Source organism: Bubalus kerabau, chromosome 4 (assembly GCF_029407905.1).
Source record: "Bubalus kerabau isolate K-KA32 ecotype Philippines breed swamp buffalo chromosome 4, PCC_UOA_SB_1v2, whole genome shotgun sequence".
Classification (NCBI taxonomy): domain Eukaryota; kingdom Metazoa; phylum Chordata; class Mammalia; order Artiodactyla; family Bovidae; genus Bubalus; species Bubalus kerabau.
In genome coordinates, this window is record NC_073627.1 from 48,246,082 (window position 1) to 48,267,408 (window position 21,327).

A 21,327-nucleotide genomic window follows, 5' to 3' on the forward strand; every position below is an offset into this window, starting at 1 on the left:
GAAAAAGATGCAAAAGCACACCCTTCCTCCAAAACCTCCCCGACCTGTTCCTCCTAAGAGCACCTGTGCAGCAGGATGGCCAGTCACAACGGCCAACGTGAGAGCAGGTGCTCAGGGACGCCAAGGTCGTTTCTCAAGGTGACATAACACAAATGGCCAAACACTGACTTCCAAGGTCCCGGACACACGAGCCATCGCCTCTCAGTATTCCTGGGATTCTGAGCTGAGCCCCAGCTTCGATGAGTCTTATAGATTCTCAGACAGCAGCAGCAAGAGGTGTGGGCTCAAAGCCAAGTCAGATAACATGAAAATAAGAATTATAACATAAAACAGAGACGCGAAACACAAGGACGCTGGGGACAGGCATTAGAGGTTAGATCCACAGACGCAGAGGCAGATAGGTACCAGAGCGGGGATGGAAAGCCACATCTGTACCTGCAGCCACATATTTTCAGGACAAGAGCCCAAGGACAGACAGAGCTGGAGCAAAGCCCTGAGCGAGGAGCAGGGAAGGCGGCCGAGGGCGAGGCTGGTCTTCATCTCCGTTCCTGCCACTTGGCAGGAGTGGGAGGCGCTTTCCTTAGAGTAGGCGAGGTAGCACACGGGGAAGATACAGTGAGACACTTCCCAGGTCCCTCTTCAGGAAGGAGGGACTTACTCTCAGCTGCTGGGGGCACTGCCCACAGAAAGCCCTCAGCTGCCAGATCCCCCCATGTGGCTTGTCTCAGCTGCAGACAGCTGCTTCCTCCAAGATCTTGCTCCCCCCACCCCCACCACAAAGGCAGTCCGTATCCAGGGCCTGAGAGATGAGAGGGTATAAAGGCGTGGAGCTCTTGTCTGAAATGGTGGCAATTCAAAAGCTTCATTCCATATTCAAGCCGCTTTTTTTTTATTGGGGTGTAGTTGCTCTGGGGCTTCCCACGTGGTTCTAGTGGTAAAGAACCTGCCTGCCAATGCAGGAGACATAAGACATGCGGGTTCGATCCCTGGGTCAGGAAGATCACCCGGAGGAGGGCATGACAACTCACTCCAGTATTCTTGCCTGGGAAATGCCATGGAAGGAGGAGCCTGGTGGGCTACAGTCTGTAGGGTCACAAAGAGTTAGACATGACTGAAGTGGCTTAGCATGCACATAATTGCTTTACAATGTTGTATTAGTTTCTGCTATTCAACAGAGACATGTATACATATATCCCCTCCTTCTTGGGCCTCCCTTCCATCCACCCCAAATCCCACCCATCTAGGCCATCACAGTACTGGCACAAAAACAGAAAAATAGATCAATGGAACAGGACAGGAAGCCCAGAGATAAAGCCATACACCTATGGTCACCTAATCTATGACAAAGGAGGCAAGCATATACAATGGAGAAAAGACCGTCTGTTTAATAAGTGGTCCTGGGAGGGACTTTCCTCATGGTTCAGTGGTGAAGAATCAGCCTTCCAGTAAAGAAAAGGTAGATTCTAGTCCTGGTCTGGGAACTAAGATCTCACACACACTGAGGCAACTGAGCCCATGTGCCACAACCCAGAGACCTTGTCGTGCATTGAAGACTGGGCACAGGCAGAAATAAAACAAGAAAATATACAAATGTGGCGCTGGGAAAACTGGACAGCCACATGTAAAAGAATGAAATTAGAACACTCTCTAAGCACCATACACAAAGTTAAACTCGAAACAGATTAAAGACCTACATGTCAATGTGTGTGTTTGTGTGTGTGTGTGTTAGTCATTCAGTCATGTCCTACTCTTCGCAGCTGACTGTAGCCCACCAGGCTCTTCTGTTCATGGGATTCTTCAGGTAAGAATACTGGAATGGGTTGCCATTTCCTCCTCCAGGGGATCTTCCTGACACAGGGATCGAACCTGGGTTTCTAACATTACAGGAAGATTCTTTACTGTCTGACTGGACACTATAAAACTCTTAGAGGAAACACAGGAAGAGTGCTCTTTGATATAAATCACAGCAAGTTCTTTATGGAGTCAAACCTTTTTTTCTAGCGTTGGCTAAGGCACCCACTGAGATTGCATCGCATCTTAGCTTCTCCCTCTGCCCATGCTGCTTTCTTCCCAACCCTTCCATAAGTGTGCTCTTAAAGAGTGCTCCCTCATATACCTACTGCAAGACAATCTCCTTTCAGAGTCGCCATCCCAGGGGACCCACTCTGGGATACAGAGTTAAACTCTAAGCAGGAAACTGACTTCCTGCCTGGCTGCAGTTTACAAAGAACATTCAGAGCACCAACCTCACTTGACCTTTATAGTAACTTGGTGGAGAGGTATTACCGCTCCTACCTAACAGAGGAGAAAACTGAGGTCCAAAAAAACTAAATAACTGTTCAAAGGCCAAAACAGCAAGTAATGGGTGAAGCCAGGACTCAAACCCAGGTCCTCTGTGCTCCAAAACACATGTTCCTTCCTCTTTTACGCAACTGCTTTAGGAAGGAAAGAAGGGATGGAGGATAGAGAGAGAAAAAGATGGAAAAGAATGGAAGGGAAAGGAAAGATTACCTAACATGTAGCAGTTACTCTGGGCTGGGCAACATACTCAACATTTTACACGCATTATCTCATTGAATCCTTCCAACTTCACAACATGTATTATTATTATCATTTTAATATTTATTTATTTGACTGTATCGGGTCTTAGTTGTGACACACCACATCTTTGTTGCAGTTCACAGGCTTCTCTCTAGTTGCGGCTCATGGGCCCCTGAGCATGCGGACTTAACAGTGGCAGCACACAGGGTCTCCAGTTGTGATACATGGGCTTAGTTGCCCTGAGGCATGTGGGATCTTTCTTAGTTTCCCAACCAGGGATCAAACCCACCTCCCCTACATTGCAAGGCAAATTCTTAACCACTGGACCACCAGGGAAGTCCCACAATATATATTAATTTTATCTACTTTTTACAGATAAAAAGTGTGGCTCAGAAGGGTACAACAAATTGTCCATAGTCACATAGCCAGTAAGTGGCAGAACTTTGATACAAACCCAGAGTTAGCACCAATCAGAAGGCCGAGGGACCCCAAGATGCAAGTGCGGGTTAGAGTCCTGAGGAGTCCAGGGCAGCCGATCAAGGCCCTGGTCACCTGAGCAAAGGAGAAGCTTGGCTAGATCAGCACCCTGGTTCTCCTGGGAGCAGATAGGGCCTGCATGAGGGCTGACCCAGTTCAGGCCTGGAGCCATTGCTTAGAAATTGCACCAAGCCAATCCTCAGCCGTAATTACAACCATGCTCACAGCACTGGGCTGAGAGCTGGAAATAGCTCTGTATTTATTTACCCTGCAATTACATGCTACATTAAATGCTCTGCAAGAACATGGTGATCACCCTGCAATTAACTGGTCCCTGCTTCCTGGGCAAGAGAAGGCTGTGGACAGTCACTTGGTGATATCAAGTGCTGCCTGGTTTCTTAATGGGCCTGGGGGTCACCTTGTAACTTGCCCTGTTGGGCCTGGCTGGAGGCAGGGGCTCTGATGGGAGCTGTCCAGGGTGCTGAAGGAAGGCGCTCACATTCAGGTCAGGTATGAGCCAAACTGCTGTGGACTGTGTGAGAGGCCTGGCAATACAAGACCCTCCTTGAGTTGAGCCCTGCCCAGCTTGTATCCTCCAGTTCCTCTCAAAACACCTAGTCATCTCCCTATTTACTTCATTCTTGGAATTCTTAAATCATCACCCCACCAGCCTTTAGATAAATTGTTTCCTTCCATGTTTATCCAGTAAATACCTATACTTACCTCTCAAAGTCAGCTCAAATATCACCTCTTTGGGCAAGTATTTTTTGAAAGAAGGTTGTATAGGGTAGTGAAAATCAGACAGACCTGGATCAAATACCACTTTTATTACTTAATAGCTATGTGACTTTTGGCAAGTTACTTGATCTCTCTGAACCCCATTACATATGTACGTAATGTGTAGAACTCCACCCAACATCACATGCATATGTACTTTGTGTCTAGATATGTGGAAACTTGATGGCTTACAGTAAAAGACAGATTTTGGCAGGATGGAAATAGCGTGGTGCCTGACATACAATAGGCAAATGCTAAATCTTTGTTGACTCAAGGAATGAATCAATTAATGAACAAATCAATCAATCAACCAAAAGCCAATTAGGACCTGAGACTACGTGTGTGTCCATGTTTGTCTTTGTGGCTCCCCACTTCACTTCCCACACACAAACATGTGTACACGTTACTCAAAAACACAATATGCAAACACGATGGTAATTCGTTTCTAGTTGCCTGGAGATTCCAGAGAACTAGTTTCTCAGGCTGTGCGGCTAGATGAAGAATGCCAGCAAAAAGCATTAAGAAAAGAGTTAATTATATATTTACTACCTCTGTCATTTTCTCCTAATTATGTCTTGGCAAGCACAGACTCCTCGATGAGCCTTAATTCTCAACATCTTTAAAAATATAATAATAAATCAATGTGAAATGGAATGTTCCAACAACCAAAAATGCCCAGGAAAGTTTTCAATCAGTGAGAGTCCCGGTGAGCCAGGCTGGCACCTGTTCTGATTGTGTTTGGACTTCTGAGACCAGAAATGGGGCCAAAAAAGCAGCAGGAGAGCAGGGAGGTATCTGAGCTTTGCCACCAAGGCACCTCCCAGTCTCATGAGGGTCACCGAGAGATCTTGTGGGTATCATTGCTGTCAATTTCCCATGAGGCAACAGGAAGAGGGGGCTGGGCATGAAAATGGATAAGCCTTCCTTATATGGCATTTTGTGTGGTTTTTGGATTGAGATGACAGGGACCATTTACTGAGGACCCCCTATGTCAGTGGTTCCTGACTGGGGTGAACTTGCCTTAGGGAACATTTGGCAAGGTCTGGAGGGCTTTGGGTTATTACAACTTGGGATGGGTGCTAATGATACCCACTGGGTAGATCCAGGAATGCTGCTAAACATCACACAATGCACAGGACAGATCCCCACAGTCAAATACGATCTAGCCTCGAATGTCAACAGTGCTTGGGGCTGGGTGCTCCCATACTGTCTACTACTGACTGCTGTCACTCAGTCTTCAGGCTTCTTTATGTACTTGCCTTTTCTATTTTGGTTTCTAATGAAAAGGAACTTCCAGGCACACACACACTCAGAACAAATACACAGGCTTCCTTATTTGTAACCCCCATGACCCTCTGGTCACAGTCACATTCATCAAAAATCAGTTGAGGACTTCCCTGATGGTCCAGTGGTTAAGAATCTGCCTGCCAATGCAGGGAACACAGGTTCGATCCCTGGTCCAGGAAGATCACACAGGCCTCAGAGCAACTAAGCCCGTGAGCCACAATTACTGAGCCCATGTTCTGCAACAAGAGAAGCCACAGCAATGAGGAGCCCATGCACCACAACTAGAGAGTAACCTCTGCTCTCCACAACTAGAGAAAGCCCACATGCAGCAACAAAGACCCAGCACAGCCAATATATATATATATATATATTTTAAAAAGCCTAAAAAACTAGTTGACCTGAACAGTAGAGGGAACACTGATGGCCCATGGGCACCTGCAGGTGCTGGCTCTTCCTCTCCTTTTGGGGAAGAGACCATGCTTCTTTCATTGGCTCCAGTACACACGGCAAGGGCAGCAAGGCTGGGGAGCTTGTTGGCGTCCATCAAACAGACCTAGGTAGGAGGTCCAGTGCATCTCCTGTCAATGAGATGACCAGGAATCACTGTGTTTCTTATCAGGTGCCACTACTGTGCCCAGCAACTTCACTCTGTCTCATCTCAATCGCACCTACATCATCCAACCAATTGTTAGGCTCAGCGTCTGTGATTTGAGTCTCTTGTCTAGGAGCCAGAGGTCTCGGTACAGAAAAGACTCAAGAGAGATTTTCCTAACGTGTTTTCATGTAGTCTTCACAACTACTCTACAGGGCTGATAACTGTACATCCCTTTTACAAACGGGAGAAAGAGGCTGTAAGGAACTGAACGACTCACTTAAGGTAACGCAACTAGGAAATGAGGAAATTGACATGCAAACACCAGTCCATTTAACCCCAAGGCACCTGTTCTTGCCACTGCAGCTGACTGCTAGAAAGGGACAAATGAAGGAGACACAAAAAATAGAAGGGATGTTTCGGAGCTTTATAAGAGTGGAGGGAATAGGAAAATGTATGGGTCACCTCTCCAATCCTGACCTCTGCTGTAAGCACTGACCTAGTCCCTAACATCTACATGTCTTTCCAAAGGGGACTGGGAACTCTGGACACTGGAAGGAGGCACATTTCAAGAGGCAGAGGAACAAGGCATTTGGGGGCTGGCAATAGGCAATATGCGGCTTCCCAGGTGGTGCTAGTGGTAAAGAACCCACCTGCCAGTGCAGGAGACACAGAGACATGGGTTTGATCCCTGGGTCAGGAAATCCCCTGAAACAGGGCACAGCAACCCACTCCAGTATTCTTGCCTGGAGAATTACATGGACAGAGAAGCATGGTGGGCTACAGTCCATAGGGTCACAAAGAGTAGGACACAACTGAAGTGACTTAGCATGCATGCACACAATAGGCAATATGAACCAAGACGTGGGTGATAAATACAGGGGTCTCATTACTCCATGAGGAGGCTAAGGCTTCTTCTGAGCAGGTATTGGGAGGATTTTAATAAAGGCCTTGAGCCACCATGAGCTAGAAAAGACATGTAGGGATGACAGGAAGACACTCCACCTCAGTCAGCTTTAGGAACATCAGAAGAGTCCACACTGCCCTGAAAACGATCTATAAAGTGCTGTGACCTTCCTCATGTTTTCCCTTTCACTATTTCTCTCTATCCAGCATTTCTCAACATGTCTCTCATAGAGTAGCACTCTGGAACTTTAACACACACAGGAATTTAATGTGCCAACTCACACTCTGGAAAGAGGGCTGTCATTCTCTATTTCCAGCAAGCTCCCATGTGATGCTGTTGCTGCCAGTCCTCAGGGCACACTTTGAACAGAAAGGCTTTAGGGCAGTGGTCCCCAACCTTTTTGGCACCAGGGACCAGTTTGTGTAAGACAGTTTTTCCATGGACCAGGGTGGGGAGGATGGTTAAGGGATGATCTCAGCACATTACATTTACTGTCATTGTATTTCTATGATTATTGCATCAGCTCCACCTCCTATCATCAGGTATTAAATCCTGAAAGTTGGGCACTCCTGCTTTAGAATGTTGGCTAAGCAAGATGATAAAAAGTCTTTCAGTTCAGTTGAGTCACTCAGTCATGTCCGACTCTTTGCAACCCCATGGCTGCAGCCCCCCAGGCCTCCCTGTCCATCACCAACTTCCAGAACTTGCTCAAACTCATGTACATGGAGTCAGTGATGCCATTCAACCATCTCATCCTCTGTTGTCCCCTTCTCCTCCTGCCTTCAATCTTTGCCAGCATCAGGGTCTTTTCTAACGAGTCAGTTCTTTGCATCAGGTGGCCAAAGTATTGGAGTTTCAGCTTCAGCATCAGTCCTTCCAATAAATATTCAGGACTGATTTCCTTTAGGATGGACTGGGTGGATCACTTTTCAGTCCAAGACTCTCAAGAGTGTTCTCCAACACCTCAGTTCAAAAGCATCAATTCTTCAGCGCTCAGCTTTCCTTATAGTCCAACTCTCACATCCACACATGACTAGTGGAAAAACCATAGCTTTGACTAGACAGACCTTTGTTGGCAAAGTAATACCTTTGCTCTTTAATATGTCATCTAAGTTGGTCATAGCTTTTCTTCCAAGGAGCAAGCGTCTTTTAATTTCATGGCTGGAGTCATCATCTGCAATGATTTTAGACCCCCCAATATACAGTCTCTCACTGTTTCCATTGTTTCCCAATCTATTTGCCATGAAGTGATGGGACCAGATGCCATGATCTTAGTTTTATGAATGCTGAGTTTCAAGCCAACTTTTTCATTTTCCACTTTCACTTTCATCAAGAGGCTCTTTACTTCTTCTTTGCTTTCTGCCATAAGGGTGATGTCATTTGCATATCTGAGGTTATTGATATTTCTCCCAGCAATCTTGATTTCAGCTTGTGTTTCATTTAGCCCAGCATTTAGCATGATGTACTCTGAATATAAGTTAAATAAGCAGGGTGACAATATTCAGCCTTGACATACTCCTTTCCCTATTTGGAATCAGTCTGTTGCTCCATGTCTGCTTCTAACTGTTGCTTCTTGACCTGCATACAGATTTTTCAGGAGGCAGGTCAGGTGGTCTGGTATTTCCATTTCTTGAAGAATTTTCCACAGTTTGTTGTGATCCACAGAGTCAATGGCTTTGGCATAGTCAATAAAGCAGAAGTAGATGTTTTCTGGAACTCTCTTGCTTTTTGATGATCCAATGGATGTTGGCAATTTGATCTATGGTTCCTCTGCCTTTTCTAAAACCAGCTTGAACAACTGGAAGTTCACAGTTCGCATACTGTTGAAGCCTAGCTTGGAGAAGTTTGAGCATTACTTTGCTAGCATGTGAGATGAGTGTAACTGTGTGGTAGTTTGAATATTCTTTGGCATTGCCTTTCTTTGGGATTGGAATGAAAACTGACCTTTTCCAGTCCTGTGGCCACTGCTGAGTTTTCCAAATTTGCTGGCATGTTGAGTGCAGCACTTTCACAGCATCATCTTTTAGAATTCGAAATAGCTCAACTGGAGTTCCATCACCTCCACTAGCTTTGTTCATAGTGATGCTTCTTAGGGCCCATTTGACTCATATTCCAGGATGTCTGGCTCTAGGTGAGTGATCACACCATCGTGATTATCTGGGTCATGAAGATCTTCTTTGTATAGTTCTTCTGTGTATTCTTGCCACCTCTTCTTAATATCTTTTGCTTCTGTTAGGTCCATAATATTTCTGTCCTTTATTGTGCTCATCTTTGCATGATATGTTCCCTTGGTATCACTAATTTTCTTGAAGAGATCTCTAGCTTTCCCATTCTATTGTTTTCCTCTATTTCTTTGCATTGATCACTGAGGAAGGCTTTCTTATCTCTTCTTGCTATTCTTTGGAACTCTGCATTCAAATGGGTATATCTTTCATTTTCTCCTTTGCCTTTAGCTTCTCTTCTTTTCTCAGCTATTTGTAAGGCCTCCTTAGACGGCCATTTTGCCTTTTTGCATTTCATTTTCTTGGAGATGGTCTTGATCACTGCCTCCTGTACAATGTCACGGAACTCCATCCATAGTTCTTCAGGCACTCTGTCTCTCAGATCTAATCCCTTGAATCTATTTCTCACTTCCACTGTATAATTATAAGGGATGTGATTTAGGTCATACCTGAATGGTCTAGTGGTTTTTCCTACTTTCTTCAATTTAAGTCTGAATTTGGCAATAAGGAGTTCATGATCTGAGCCACAGTCCTCTCCCAGTCTTGTTTTTGCTGACTGTATAGAGCTTCTCTATTTTTGTTTGCAAAGAATATAATCAATATGATTTCAGTATTGACCATCTGGTGATGTCCATGTGTAGAGTTGTCTCTTGTGTTGTTGGAAAAGGGTGTTTGCTATGACCAGTGTGTTCTCTTAGCAAAACTCTGTTAGCCTTTGCCCTGCTTCATTTTGTACTCCAAGGCTAAATTTGTCTGTTATTCCAGGTATATCATGACTTCCTACTTTTGCCTTCCAGTCCCCTATAATGAAAAGGATATCTTTTAAAAAGTCTTTAAAGAGTCTTTAAAAAATCTTTAAAGGAAACTGAAAAGATTCCAGAGGTGAACTGTTTGGGGAGACACTATATTAAGTTGAACGGATATCTGAAACTCCAAGAGAAGGAGATAATATGTGTAAAGATATTAAAAGGCTTTACTGGAAACAAAAGAGGTACTATTGTCAAAAATTTGGGGAGAAACTGGGTTAAATTAAGGAGTCTCTCTACTGCAGGGCTTCCCAGTGCCTTTACACTGCACAAGTCAGATCATGTCACTCCCTCATCTGAAGCTAGTGGTGTTGAAGCCTCTACAGTGGCTGACAAGACCCTTGGGACTTTATTTCTTCCCTTTCCCCACCTTTGAGTTCTCCAGGCACACGGGCTTTCTCTGGGAAAACAGACAAGCACTCTCTAGTCTCACGGCCTTTATCTCAGGGTCTTTCCTCCAACTGCCAATAGACTAATTCCTCTGCCTCCTTCTTTGCTCAAATGCCACCTTCAGGATGAGACTTCTCTGACCACCCTATGGAATTTCACAGCCTCCTTCAACATTTGCAATCCCCCTTTAACCTGCTTAATCTTTTCTCCAATGCATTTTCACCTTCAAACTCACCATGTAATTCAATCATTTACTATGTCTATTTGGTTACTGTTTATCTTCCTCACTAGATTATAAGTTCCATGAGGGCAAGAATCATTGTTTTTTTCATTGCTGTATTATAAGTGCCTAGAACCGTGTCTTGTAAATATCTGCTGAATCAGCAGTTGAACAAATGTAAATGCAAAGATCCTGGTAGAAATGGAATATAAGAAGCATAATTCCCCGAAGGTTTCTAACCACAGAAGCTATTTCTTTCTTATTTCTTTTCCTACAGAGCATCTCAGCATGACCATGATTCCTAAATGCACATTTTCTAGGAAATGCTGCTGTCATAACTCATGGAGGATCCAACCTTCATCCATTTTCCTAAACCCTTCTGGGCCTATTCATATTCATCTCCTGCCGGGTCCCAGGGTGATGAGTTCCATAAGTTTATTACCCACGGTATAAGTTTATCTTTAAATCTATGAGAACAATGTCATGGGAGGGACCTCACTGCTCCCTCTCCCTTAAAGCCCCTGGGCATTGCTGGTCGGGCAGGGGTTCCATGTTTCACACCAGACTTTTGAGCAATAGATGTTTCACAAACACATATTTAACCCTCAAGGTCATTCTCCAAGGTGAGTCTCAGTCTCTCATACAAATAAGAATGCGAGTCTCAGACAGATTAAGTGGCTGTGAAACTGGGATTTGCTTCCCAGGTGGCTCAAGAATCTGCTTGCAATGCAGGAGAAGCAGGAGACTTAGGGTTGACCCCTGGGTTGGGAAGAGGAGGGCATGACAACCTAATCTAGTATTTTTGCCTGGAGAATCCCATGGACAGAGGAGCCTGCCAGGCTACAGTCCATGGGGTCACAAAGAGTTGGACACAACTGAAGCGACTTAGCACACATGCACGACTGCCTTACCTTAAAGTTCATTCACTCTCCACCACACCCAAGTGGCAAACATCACGCAGCAAATATTGATCGGAAGAATCAGAGATGGGGTAGCTGTTTGTCTATCCAGAGTGCCCTCCTAATTGGCAAAAGCAGCAGTAGCAGCAATGATTAATGCTCCTTGAGGTTTTACTATATGCCTATTATTATTCTAAGCACTTTATGTCTATTAAGTCTTTTAATTCCTACAACCCTCTGGACCTCACTTTACAGATCAGACAATGGAGAAGTCATACAGCGTATTCACTTCCCAAGGTCACACAGCTATGGAGTGGCAGAGCCACCTGTGCCAGAACCAGGAAAAAGGAAGAGCCAGGCAGGTTGCAGAGTGACAGCTGGAGCTCATCCTTTCCTCTTCCTCAAGTCTCTCCAGTGTTCCATCCAGCAGAGGACTCTCCTATAATGGGAGTGCAGTGTACACCCCTCAGTCTCTGCAACCCTCAGCACCCCTCTCCCAGATGATCCCTGCTGTGAACGAGGGCCTGCCATCAGGAAGGCCTTTCAAGCCCATCCAAGCCCAGGTGGGGAATCTGAGTCCCAAAGAAGCTGCCAACTTTCCTAAGAGCACACAGAATCAGTAATGAACCTGGACAAGGATGCAGGCCTGGGAATACCATTCCAGAATCCTCCCATCCATTCACCAACCAATCAGAAAGCATTTACTCAGCACCTGCTACCTACTGGTGCCAAGGAGTGACCCAGGGAATTCCGCTCCACCTTCAGTGTGCTTATCATTTGTGCTCACTCATATTTACTGATCTCTTCACTCATTATATCATTAGGTTCCAGAAATCAAACAAGGAAAAGGCAATCACTTTAACTGAGCTTTTAAAAATTGTCTTTTTTAATGTATTTTTGGCTGGGCTGGGTATTGATCGCTCGTGTGGGCTTTCTCTAGTTGAGGCAAATGGGGGCTGCTCTCTAGTTGCAATGCATGGGCTTCTCTTTGTGCTGGCTTCTCTTGTTGTGGAGCTGAAGCTCTAGGGCTCATGGGCTTCAGTAGTTGTGAACCACGGGCTTAATTGCCCTTTTGTATATGGGATTTAGTTTCCAGACCAGGGATCAAACCCAGACCCTCTGCATGGGCAGGTGGATTCTTAACCATTGGGTCTCCAGGGAAGTCCTATTTTTAATTAATCAATTTATTTTCTCAGCGTCACTGAGATAAACTTATTGAAAACTTCCTGGAGGAAATGGCATCGAAAGTGAGATTTAGAGACTAGTAATTGTACTTTAAGCAAAAAGGTGATTGAGAGGAAGAGGGTGCATGAAGGAAGGACCTGTGGCAGCAAGAATACAACACATTTCACACTATTCACAGGGTTGTAGGGTAAGGTGTAGAATGTACATACGACATAAAATAGAAGGCTCTTTCCAAGGAAAGCAATAAACATTAAGTGAATGACTACCATGTGTCAGGACTTTGTCCTGCCATGAAGTAGGCATCAATTCCATTTTACAGCTGGAGACACTGAGCCTCTGAAGGAATAAGACACCTGCCAACCAGGCCTGCCAGCCGGAGCAGACACTGTTGAAGCTGCACTCAGGTTATTCAGATTCCTCTATCATTCCCATGCACCCTTCCTTCAGCCATTGTGAGTTTCATTTTTGTTTGCTTCTAATGCTCTGCTCTTACTGTTCCCTCACAGAGGCCCATTCTGGGGCTACAAGATCAACTCTGCCTTTGCTCCCAGAGACCGAAAAGGGACCGAGAGTTAAATGTCCTGAATGACCCTTAAGATGGTCTTCCCATGTGGCACTAGTGGTAAAGACCCTGTCTGCCAATTCAGGAGACATAAGACATGTGGGTTTGATCCCTAGGTCGGGAAGATCCCCTGGAGGAGGGCATGATGATCCACTCCAGTATTCTTGCCTGGAGAATCCATGGACAGAGGAGCCTGGTGGGCTACAGCCCATAGGGTTGCAAAGAGGTAGACACGACTGAAGTGCCTTGACACGTGGGCATGCACATCACTTAAACAATGGCGGCTGGAGCCTGAAGGCCCAGAAAGCTTGCCTACAGCAAGGACAAGCTCTGAGCTATAGTCTATACTCCAGGGCTCCCCCGTGGGATGAGAGTGAGCCCATACTTAGCCCCAAACTGTTCCCTTGCCTCGCTTCCCCCTCTATTCTGTCCTGCCTTCCCCATTTCCTTACAATTTCTCCTGGGATCCCTTCTTAATGAATCACTCAGCCAAGAATTCTCACCTCAGAGACTGCTTCTAGGGAACCCCACCTAAAACATCATCCCCGTCTGTCTGAATGGGAGGCCCTTTCTCTTGCTAGCAAGACAGGATGATTAAACAGAGCCACACGAGTGAAGGGATAATGAGTAGTAATGGTAAGAAGTTCAAGATCAGGAAGAGGTTTCTTTGAGCTTAGGGAGGAAGGAGAAAGTCTCAGACAGAGAAATACCAGTTGAGAATCAAAGAACACTGTAGGTTATAAACCCAGTGGGAAAAGTTGGCATCCAGGGTTGTGGGGGTATGATGTTATTATAAAGAACGACATCCCAAGGGTAACAAAGCTGCAGAACAGACGGAATCATGCCATCTGGGTGGAAGAGTGAGAAATAGCTGAGGAGAGAAGACCAGGGCCAGACTGAGAAGGATTTCTTCAGTATCAGGCTAACGAGGGGTAGACACACTTAAGTTCTATACTCACTCCTTCCTATAGTTAATTGGCCCTGATACAGGCAATTCAGTTCACTCAACAGTGAAATGAAAGGACCTACTTCAGATGTTTATTCTGAAAATTAAATAAGAATGGCAAAAGGAAAATCTCTGGCCCATTACTAAAGATACAAATGATGCCTTCCCCCCCTTACCCCCACCTGCCTATTGGGAATTTTGGCTCAATTTTGTAAAAGGAGTCACTGCAAAGTTTTTGATCAAGAAAGCGAAATATTCTGAACTTCCCTGGTGGTCCAGTGATTAGGAATTTGCCTGCCACTGCAGGGGACACAGGTTTCATCTCTCTTCCGGGAAGATTCCACTTGTCTCGAGGCAACTAAGCCTGGGAGCCACACAACTACTGAGCCCACACACCCTAGAGCCTGTGCTCCACAGCAAAAGAAGCAACTGCAATGAGAAGTCCATGCACCGCAGTTAGAGAGCAGCCCCTCATGCATAGCAACTAGAGAAAGCCTGCACACAGCCATGAAGATCCAATACAGCCATAAAGAAACAAGCTTTTGAAAAAGAAAAGTGAAATATTCAAAATACATTTTAGAGAAACTGGCATACAGTGGAGAGGACAAACTAAAGAGACAAGAGGGTGATCAGCAGACCGATGAAGAGGTCTGTAGGAGATCTTTCGGTTTGGTGATTCAATCCAACCTAAGAAAGCAGGGGGAGACATCAGAGGAAAGAGACTCTTCAGAGATATGATAAAGGGCTTCTCAGGTGGAACTAGTGGTAAGGAACCCATCTGCCAACAGAGGAGACATAAAAGACACAGGTTCTATCCCTGGGTTGGGAAGATCCTCTGGAGGAGGGCATGCAACCCACTTCGGTGGTCTTGCCTGGAGAATCCCCATGGACAGAGGAGCCTGGCGGGCTACAGTCCATATGGTCAAAAGAGACAGACACAACTGAAGTGACTTATGCACACACGCATGATTGAGCAGTTGACCTTGAAGGAGGGAAAGAGAGACAGGGGCCCAAACTGTCTCGGAGGTTTTGACCTAGTGTCCGAATGAACAGGGATGCGAGAAGAGGCACTGGTTTGCAGGTGAAGGTGGGGAGTTTGATTTGATGTCTTTTGAGCTTGAAGTTACAAGTGGACATCCAGAGAGGCAACAGCATAAGGTCAAAAGAGGCAGAGAGCATGTGGGCTCAAATCCTAGCTCAGCCACTTACTAGCTGTGTGACTAGCTCTGAGGATCTCTCTGAGCCTCGGTTTCCTCATCCACAAAGAAAGGAAATGAATGCAGGTTGCTCTAAGGGTTGAGGCACGTGAAACTGTCTGACAACATATAAATTGACAGATGCTCACCAAAGGTTAGGGCTTTTTAAAGCATAAATCAGACAGCTGGGATTGGGTCTTGCGGCTGGCCTCAGAGCTGATATTGTAGATGTGCAAAGCTCTGGACTAGAAGAGATGGCCGAAGAACAGTGGAGATCAGGACACCCCGGTGGCCCAGCAGTTAAAACTCTGCTGCCAGTGCGGGGGGCTCAGGTTCAATCCCTGATCAGAGAACTAAGATCCTACATGCTGCAAGGGAAAGCCAACTTAAAAAAAAAAAAGTTGAGATCAATTACCTTTTGGATAAAAATGTCCTATCAAAGATCAACAAGTACTGAAGATAAATTTTAAGTTAGTTAGCTACTTCCATTTTCCCCTGAAGAACACAACTCAATTTAGTTCTATAAGCCTTTATGAGCCAGGCACAGTGGAAAGGGGAGCCCTGAGATGGATAAGACTCAATTCCTGCCCTGGAAGGATTCACATGTTCTTGGAAGGAACAGGTATATAGCAAACCGAATAAAGTGCAGTGTGAGAAGAGTTATGTGAGAGGCCTGAATCGAGAGTATTGGGTATACCAAGGAGGGAGCAATCGATTTTATCTACAGGATTTGAGAGGAAATAATTGGTACACTAAGATCCTTCCTGAAGGATTAAATACACATCATCATTTTTCAAATAAATTAGTGATGAATAATGCTATTCACTCCCTGTGTCTCAGATGGTAAAGAATCTGTCCACAATGCGGGAGACCCAGGTTTGATCCCTTCCTGGGTCAGGAAGATTCCCTGGAGAAGGGAATGACAACCCACTCCAGTATTCTTGCCTGGAGAATTCCATGGATAGAAGAGCCTAGTGGGCTACAGTCCATGGGGTCACAAACAGTTGGACACAACTGAGTGAGTAACACACACACATAATTATCAGTTCAAAGATAAACTAAAATCCCAACCCCAAATTTCTAGGTCATTATGGTAAAAAGAGTAGGGAATGAAAAATGTAGTTCTGGAAGTCTGGCATTCTCTAGATTCCAAGGCAAACAGCTTCTAAGCCCCATGGGTGATCTGTGATGTAGTTAACTAGGGTTGACCATTATAACAGAAACATTCTTCTGTGTTTTTATAAGTTCACAGAGTAAAGCTAGGTGTTGACATAGGAGAAGAAATACATTTTCATATTATAATAATTGAATCTCAAGTGGCCACTGCAAAGACCAGAAAGATGGAGCTGGCAGGAACCTCACAGGTTCTGCTAATTTAAGCCCCTCTTCTGCTTTCTTGACAAAGACATCAGAAAGGGGAAATGATTCACACAAGGTTGCCTAGCTTGGGAGAGCCAGGACAGGGTCTCAGAGTTCATCATGAATCAGCAACTCTAGATCCTCCAGTCCATACACCAGGAACTGCATGTATGTACACATTTCTTGTTCAGTTGCTCAGTTGTGTCCAACTCTTTGAGACCTCATGGACTGCAACATGCCAGGCTACCTGCCCTTCACCATCTCCTGGAGTTTTCTCAAACTCATGTCCATTGATTCAGTGATGCTGTTCAACCATCTCATCTTCTCTCATCCCCTTCTCCTCCTGCCTTCAATCTTTCCCAGCATCAGGGTCTTTTCCAATGAGTCGGCTCTTCACATCAGGTGACCAAAGTACTGGAGCTTCAGCATCAGTCCTTCCAATGAGTATTCAGGGTTGATTTCCTTTAAGATTGACTGATTTGATCTCTTTGCTGTCCAGGGGACTCGAGTCTTCTCCAACACTGCAGTTTGAAAGCATCAGTTCTTCGGTGCTTAGCCTTCTTTGTGGTCCAACACATACACATCATGGTACACACACAGACATTCTAAAGTGACCCTAAGTGAGTCACTACCTCCTCTGAGTAGAGTAAGGAGTTGCAATATCCCACAGGTGGGATATCTCTTGTCAATATCCCACAAGTAGGGTGCCCAGAGCAAGCACATGAGTCTGACTTCCAGGGAACAATGACCCAGCAGGGAAGAATTCTCTAAGGCAATGGACTGCTGGCTTCTCCAATGTTTAATGAAACAGCCTCACCTGATACTCTCTGTCAACTGAGGCAGGAAGCACTGCTAATTTCATTAATAACTTAACGAGATAACCACCACCCAGTGGGGGCAGATTTGGTCTTTCCTCTTGGTGATGAGAATGCATCCATTTTTCACACAATTACAGCCTGAGAGGATCATCACTGAGGCTGCAACTGTGGGCTTATTAGGAGCAATTTAGATACAAGATTGGATTTCTTTTCTGCATAGAACCTTTTGTTCGAAGCAAATGAACTGATGTTCCTCATTTTAGTATATTAATAAAATGTTGTCTGGGAGGTGTCTGATCTTTAAGACCAGCCCTGTGGCAGAGTCCTGAGAAGAGAGCTCTTGGAGGAAGGCTATCGACTTCTCCTTCCCGCCCCAAGCCCCCAGCACAGGTCCCTAGGGCTCTGGGCCTGTTTCTCATGGTCTCCTGTGATTGGATGGACCAGGTCAATGGATCTGAACTAGAGGCCCACAAGCTATCCACAGCACTGTAGAAAACCCAACAGAATTGTGTATATTACTGATCTAATGCCTCACTGACTAAGTGACTTGTGACTTCTCTTAGGCAGAATTACATCTTTTCAATGTGAAGACCCAGTTAGCTCAGCCCGGTTGGATGCTCTAATTGACTGTCAATGACATCATGGGGATTCAGAGGCCATTCAGGAAAAACAAAAGCAGGGACAAACTGAGGAAATTGATTACTAAGATCTGTCTCTGGTCACCTATTCATTCAATGAAGCTCAACTCCCTTGACCCTGCCCGGAGGAATTTACCTCCATCCCTCCAGCACTCCATATTTGAGATTTCTGTTAACAGTGAACACCGATGTCTTTTCCCAACTAGGCTCTGCCTACCTTAAGAAGATGGCATGAATTCCACTTATCCCCCAACCCAAGGGTGTGCTAGAGCCGGGTCACACTGGCTCAAAAGAGCCAATTACAATGCATTATTCCTAACTCCGCATTCAGTGACCATGAAATGGGTCATGGTGGGAGTATTCATAACAGGGAAATCAAAAACCACCACAAATTAGAACTTTGTGTCCTCCCAGAAAGCTGGTTGTTAAATATTTACCCACATATTCACTGATAATATCCCCAACGCTTAGCTTTTAGGGTATAATAACCACAGAGTTGAATTTGGAGGAAAACATGAATGACCAAAGGCAGCAGGAGTGGGGACCGACAGGTCTCAGCAGGGCCGAGCTCTGTGTGTGACTGAGGTAGAAAGATGCCCAAGTAACTTGCAGGAGGAGGGGGACCAGTGACAACAATGATTTTAAACCTTAGCTGCTCATTAAAGTCACCTGATGCCTAGGCCACCTCCCAGTCCTGAATCCCTGGGTGGGTCTAGGACAGCAGGATTTTCTAAATATTCTCATATGATACTAAAATATAGCCACGTATGAGAACCTAGATAAAATGCCTTATCTTAGCCCCATCACGTTATCCATCTTCAAAGCACCCTAAAAGTCCACCACTGCCCACCATTTTAATGCAGGAAGATTGTGGTAGGCAGGTTACCATGAAATTTTACTGATAGGTTAACAGAGATCCCAGTAATAAGGGACAGGGTTGCAGAAGGCTCTCTCCCCACCCTGCCCCAACTCAGTATGGTTTTGACTGTTTGGCTCATGTCCTGTGTGACGATGTAGGTTGGAGGCCATTTCATAAAAAGCATCTCAACTCCGTCTAAGACCCGTCCATCTTCAGCCTAAAGACAGCTTCCCTACAAGTCACTAGCTTGCCTACTGCCCCCACAGCCTCACCCTTGAATGCCACTGCCATTTCCTTTCCCCCGACTGGCACATGCCTGTTATTCTTTTCTCCTTAAAAGGACAGTACATGAATCACCTCTTCTTTGAGGCTCTCTTTGATTTCAGGCACCATCAACAAGCCACGATGGCAAAAACACGGGCTTTGGTGTCAAATAGACTCTGAGTCCAAGCTTCAGTTCTGTTTATCAACAGTGAAATTTGGTGAGCCGCTTAGATTCTCAGCCATACATTCTGCCTGTATAAAGTGAGGTTGACAACACTTAGATAAATTGATAGAATGTATCTGGATGTGTCTGGTATTGTGTCCTGGAAACAGGAGTGAACAGAAGCAGCTTGCTATTTCACTTGAGTCTGTTCTGGCCCTCCCTGGCCATTCATTTTGTCACACCCCTCTCCCATCCATGATTTCCCTTCTCTGAAAATAACAGAGTCTATCGAGATGCTCTGGAAGAGCCTTTTCAGTTCCAGAGGGACTTCATGTCTCTGCCTCTCAATCGGCATTTTTTTCTGCCTTCCACAGTGACTGATCTTTTTCTATATGCAACCTGTCTCCCTAACCAGATTAGCAGACCCCAGAGAGTAGTGAGTGTGCTTTTATATGTCCATGTATCTCTAGAGCCCAGAATAGAGCCCTAAACTTAGGACATTTATCACATTAGGCTTCCATCACCTTAGCTGCTTCCTGCTTTTAAGTATCTCATCGCATGGCAGGGTCAGTACGAGACTATTACAGAGCTCTCTGATGCTCCGGTCTCAGGGCTTTGCACCCAGCAAACCTAAAGCTGCTGGAGTTACTTGTAAATTACTCAATGGTATCAACTGTCAGCTAGGACCTGTGGATAAGTTTCCCAAATTCCAAGAAGAGCTATGTAGTAAATTACCAATGGATTCATCATGCGATTTGGATAATGTTCTTTCTGATGCTGCCCACTTATAATGACGCATAAAGGACCCTGTGCAGTGGTACCTGGATGTGGTCAAAGTAAAACACTGGAAGTCACACCACGCTTTGAGACCAAAGGAATTTCACAAGTGCTCTACTCCACTTCTCCCTGGATCCCTAAGTCACGAGTTACACTCAATCTCCACTTGGTAATTGCTTCTTTCTCTAAGTGATGCCAGAACCAATGTGTTTTCTCTTTCTCCCTAAATGAGGATTTGCTAGCAGGACTGTATTTTTTCTCGCCTAATAGCGAGTGACAGCAAAGTGTGAAATTAGCTATAACAAGTACCAAGGACTGAATTTTGTCAACTCCCGAGCAAGCTGAGAAATCAGTAGCTGGCCCTGCAGATCCAGGGGTATCTACTGGTCTCCTTGACCCTGAACCCATTTAGAAGGGGCCAGGTAATCTTCTGGTTCCAGATAATCACAGATCTTAGAGTTGGGAAGCTGGTAATTCTGTAACTATTGGAAGTTTTATTGATGCTGACATTAGCCCATTTGATCCAATCATCTCAAAGGGATGGGGCAATGTAAAAGAAATGGGGCTTTTTGAGACGGGACTTCAAATATGGCTCCCTAGAGGAACTGATGTGTATGTGTGATTTCAACAATTCATATACAGACTCTTTCTAGCACAGGAGGAGAAAAAGAGATCCTGGACGTGTATGAGGTCTCTACACTCCTTATAACTACCCTGCCTACTAGCTGTGGGGTTTTGATGTAGGACCATCCCCTGCAGCCATGATGGTGAAACCTCTCACACTGCCAGACTGCACCATTCTCATAGCAACAATACCAATGGCTCCCTCTGGGGCTGTGCAACAGAAATTTCTCTATCTGAGTCCTAATTTCCTCGTTTGTAAAATAGAGACAATAATGTCTTAACCACAGACTTGTTGAGAGGATGAAATTGGGCAAGTGTGTGAATTAGGTCATTTTTTCTGTTTTCATCTCAAAGTCCAATTCTGATGCTCTAACCCCTCAAGGCTTGAGACCTAGGGATGGAAAAGTGAGATTTTCCCCTGCCCATCCCATGTCCACCTCTCCACCTCATCTCCTCCCCTCTGGCATGTACACTGGCTCTCTGGCTCAGACCCACTCCAATTCTCCAAGATTCAGAATCTCTTCTGAAAATGACATCATGCCTTTTAGGAAGCCTTCTCTAGCTCATCCAAGATTCTGGTAGGTCTAATAGATCCTCTGTTTTTGTCTATGACTGTCCCTCAGTTTCACATCCACCCTCCTGTACACTGATTTATGATAAGACACTGCAAACTCCATTTCTGCTTTGCCAACTAGATCTCCGTTGGACTTTGCCAAAAGGGGGAACTAGAGAAAGGCTTCAAGGAGGGAGGAGAAAGAATCAGACCCATCTACCAGCTTGTTTTCTGTAGGCATCCTGTCTGCTTCTTCTCCCTGTCA

The 21,327-nt window shown here is 45.2% G+C and overlaps 1 protein-coding gene across 2 annotated transcripts in view; it reads right to left on the bottom strand.

Annotated features, from left to right (window-relative positions):
• The window catches only part of LOC129649625 (acid-sensing ion channel 2-like), a 275,297-nt gene that overhangs the window by 88,797 nt on the left and 165,173 nt on the right, over positions 1-21,327 (bottom strand). The gene's annotated exons all lie outside the window — the stretch shown is intronic.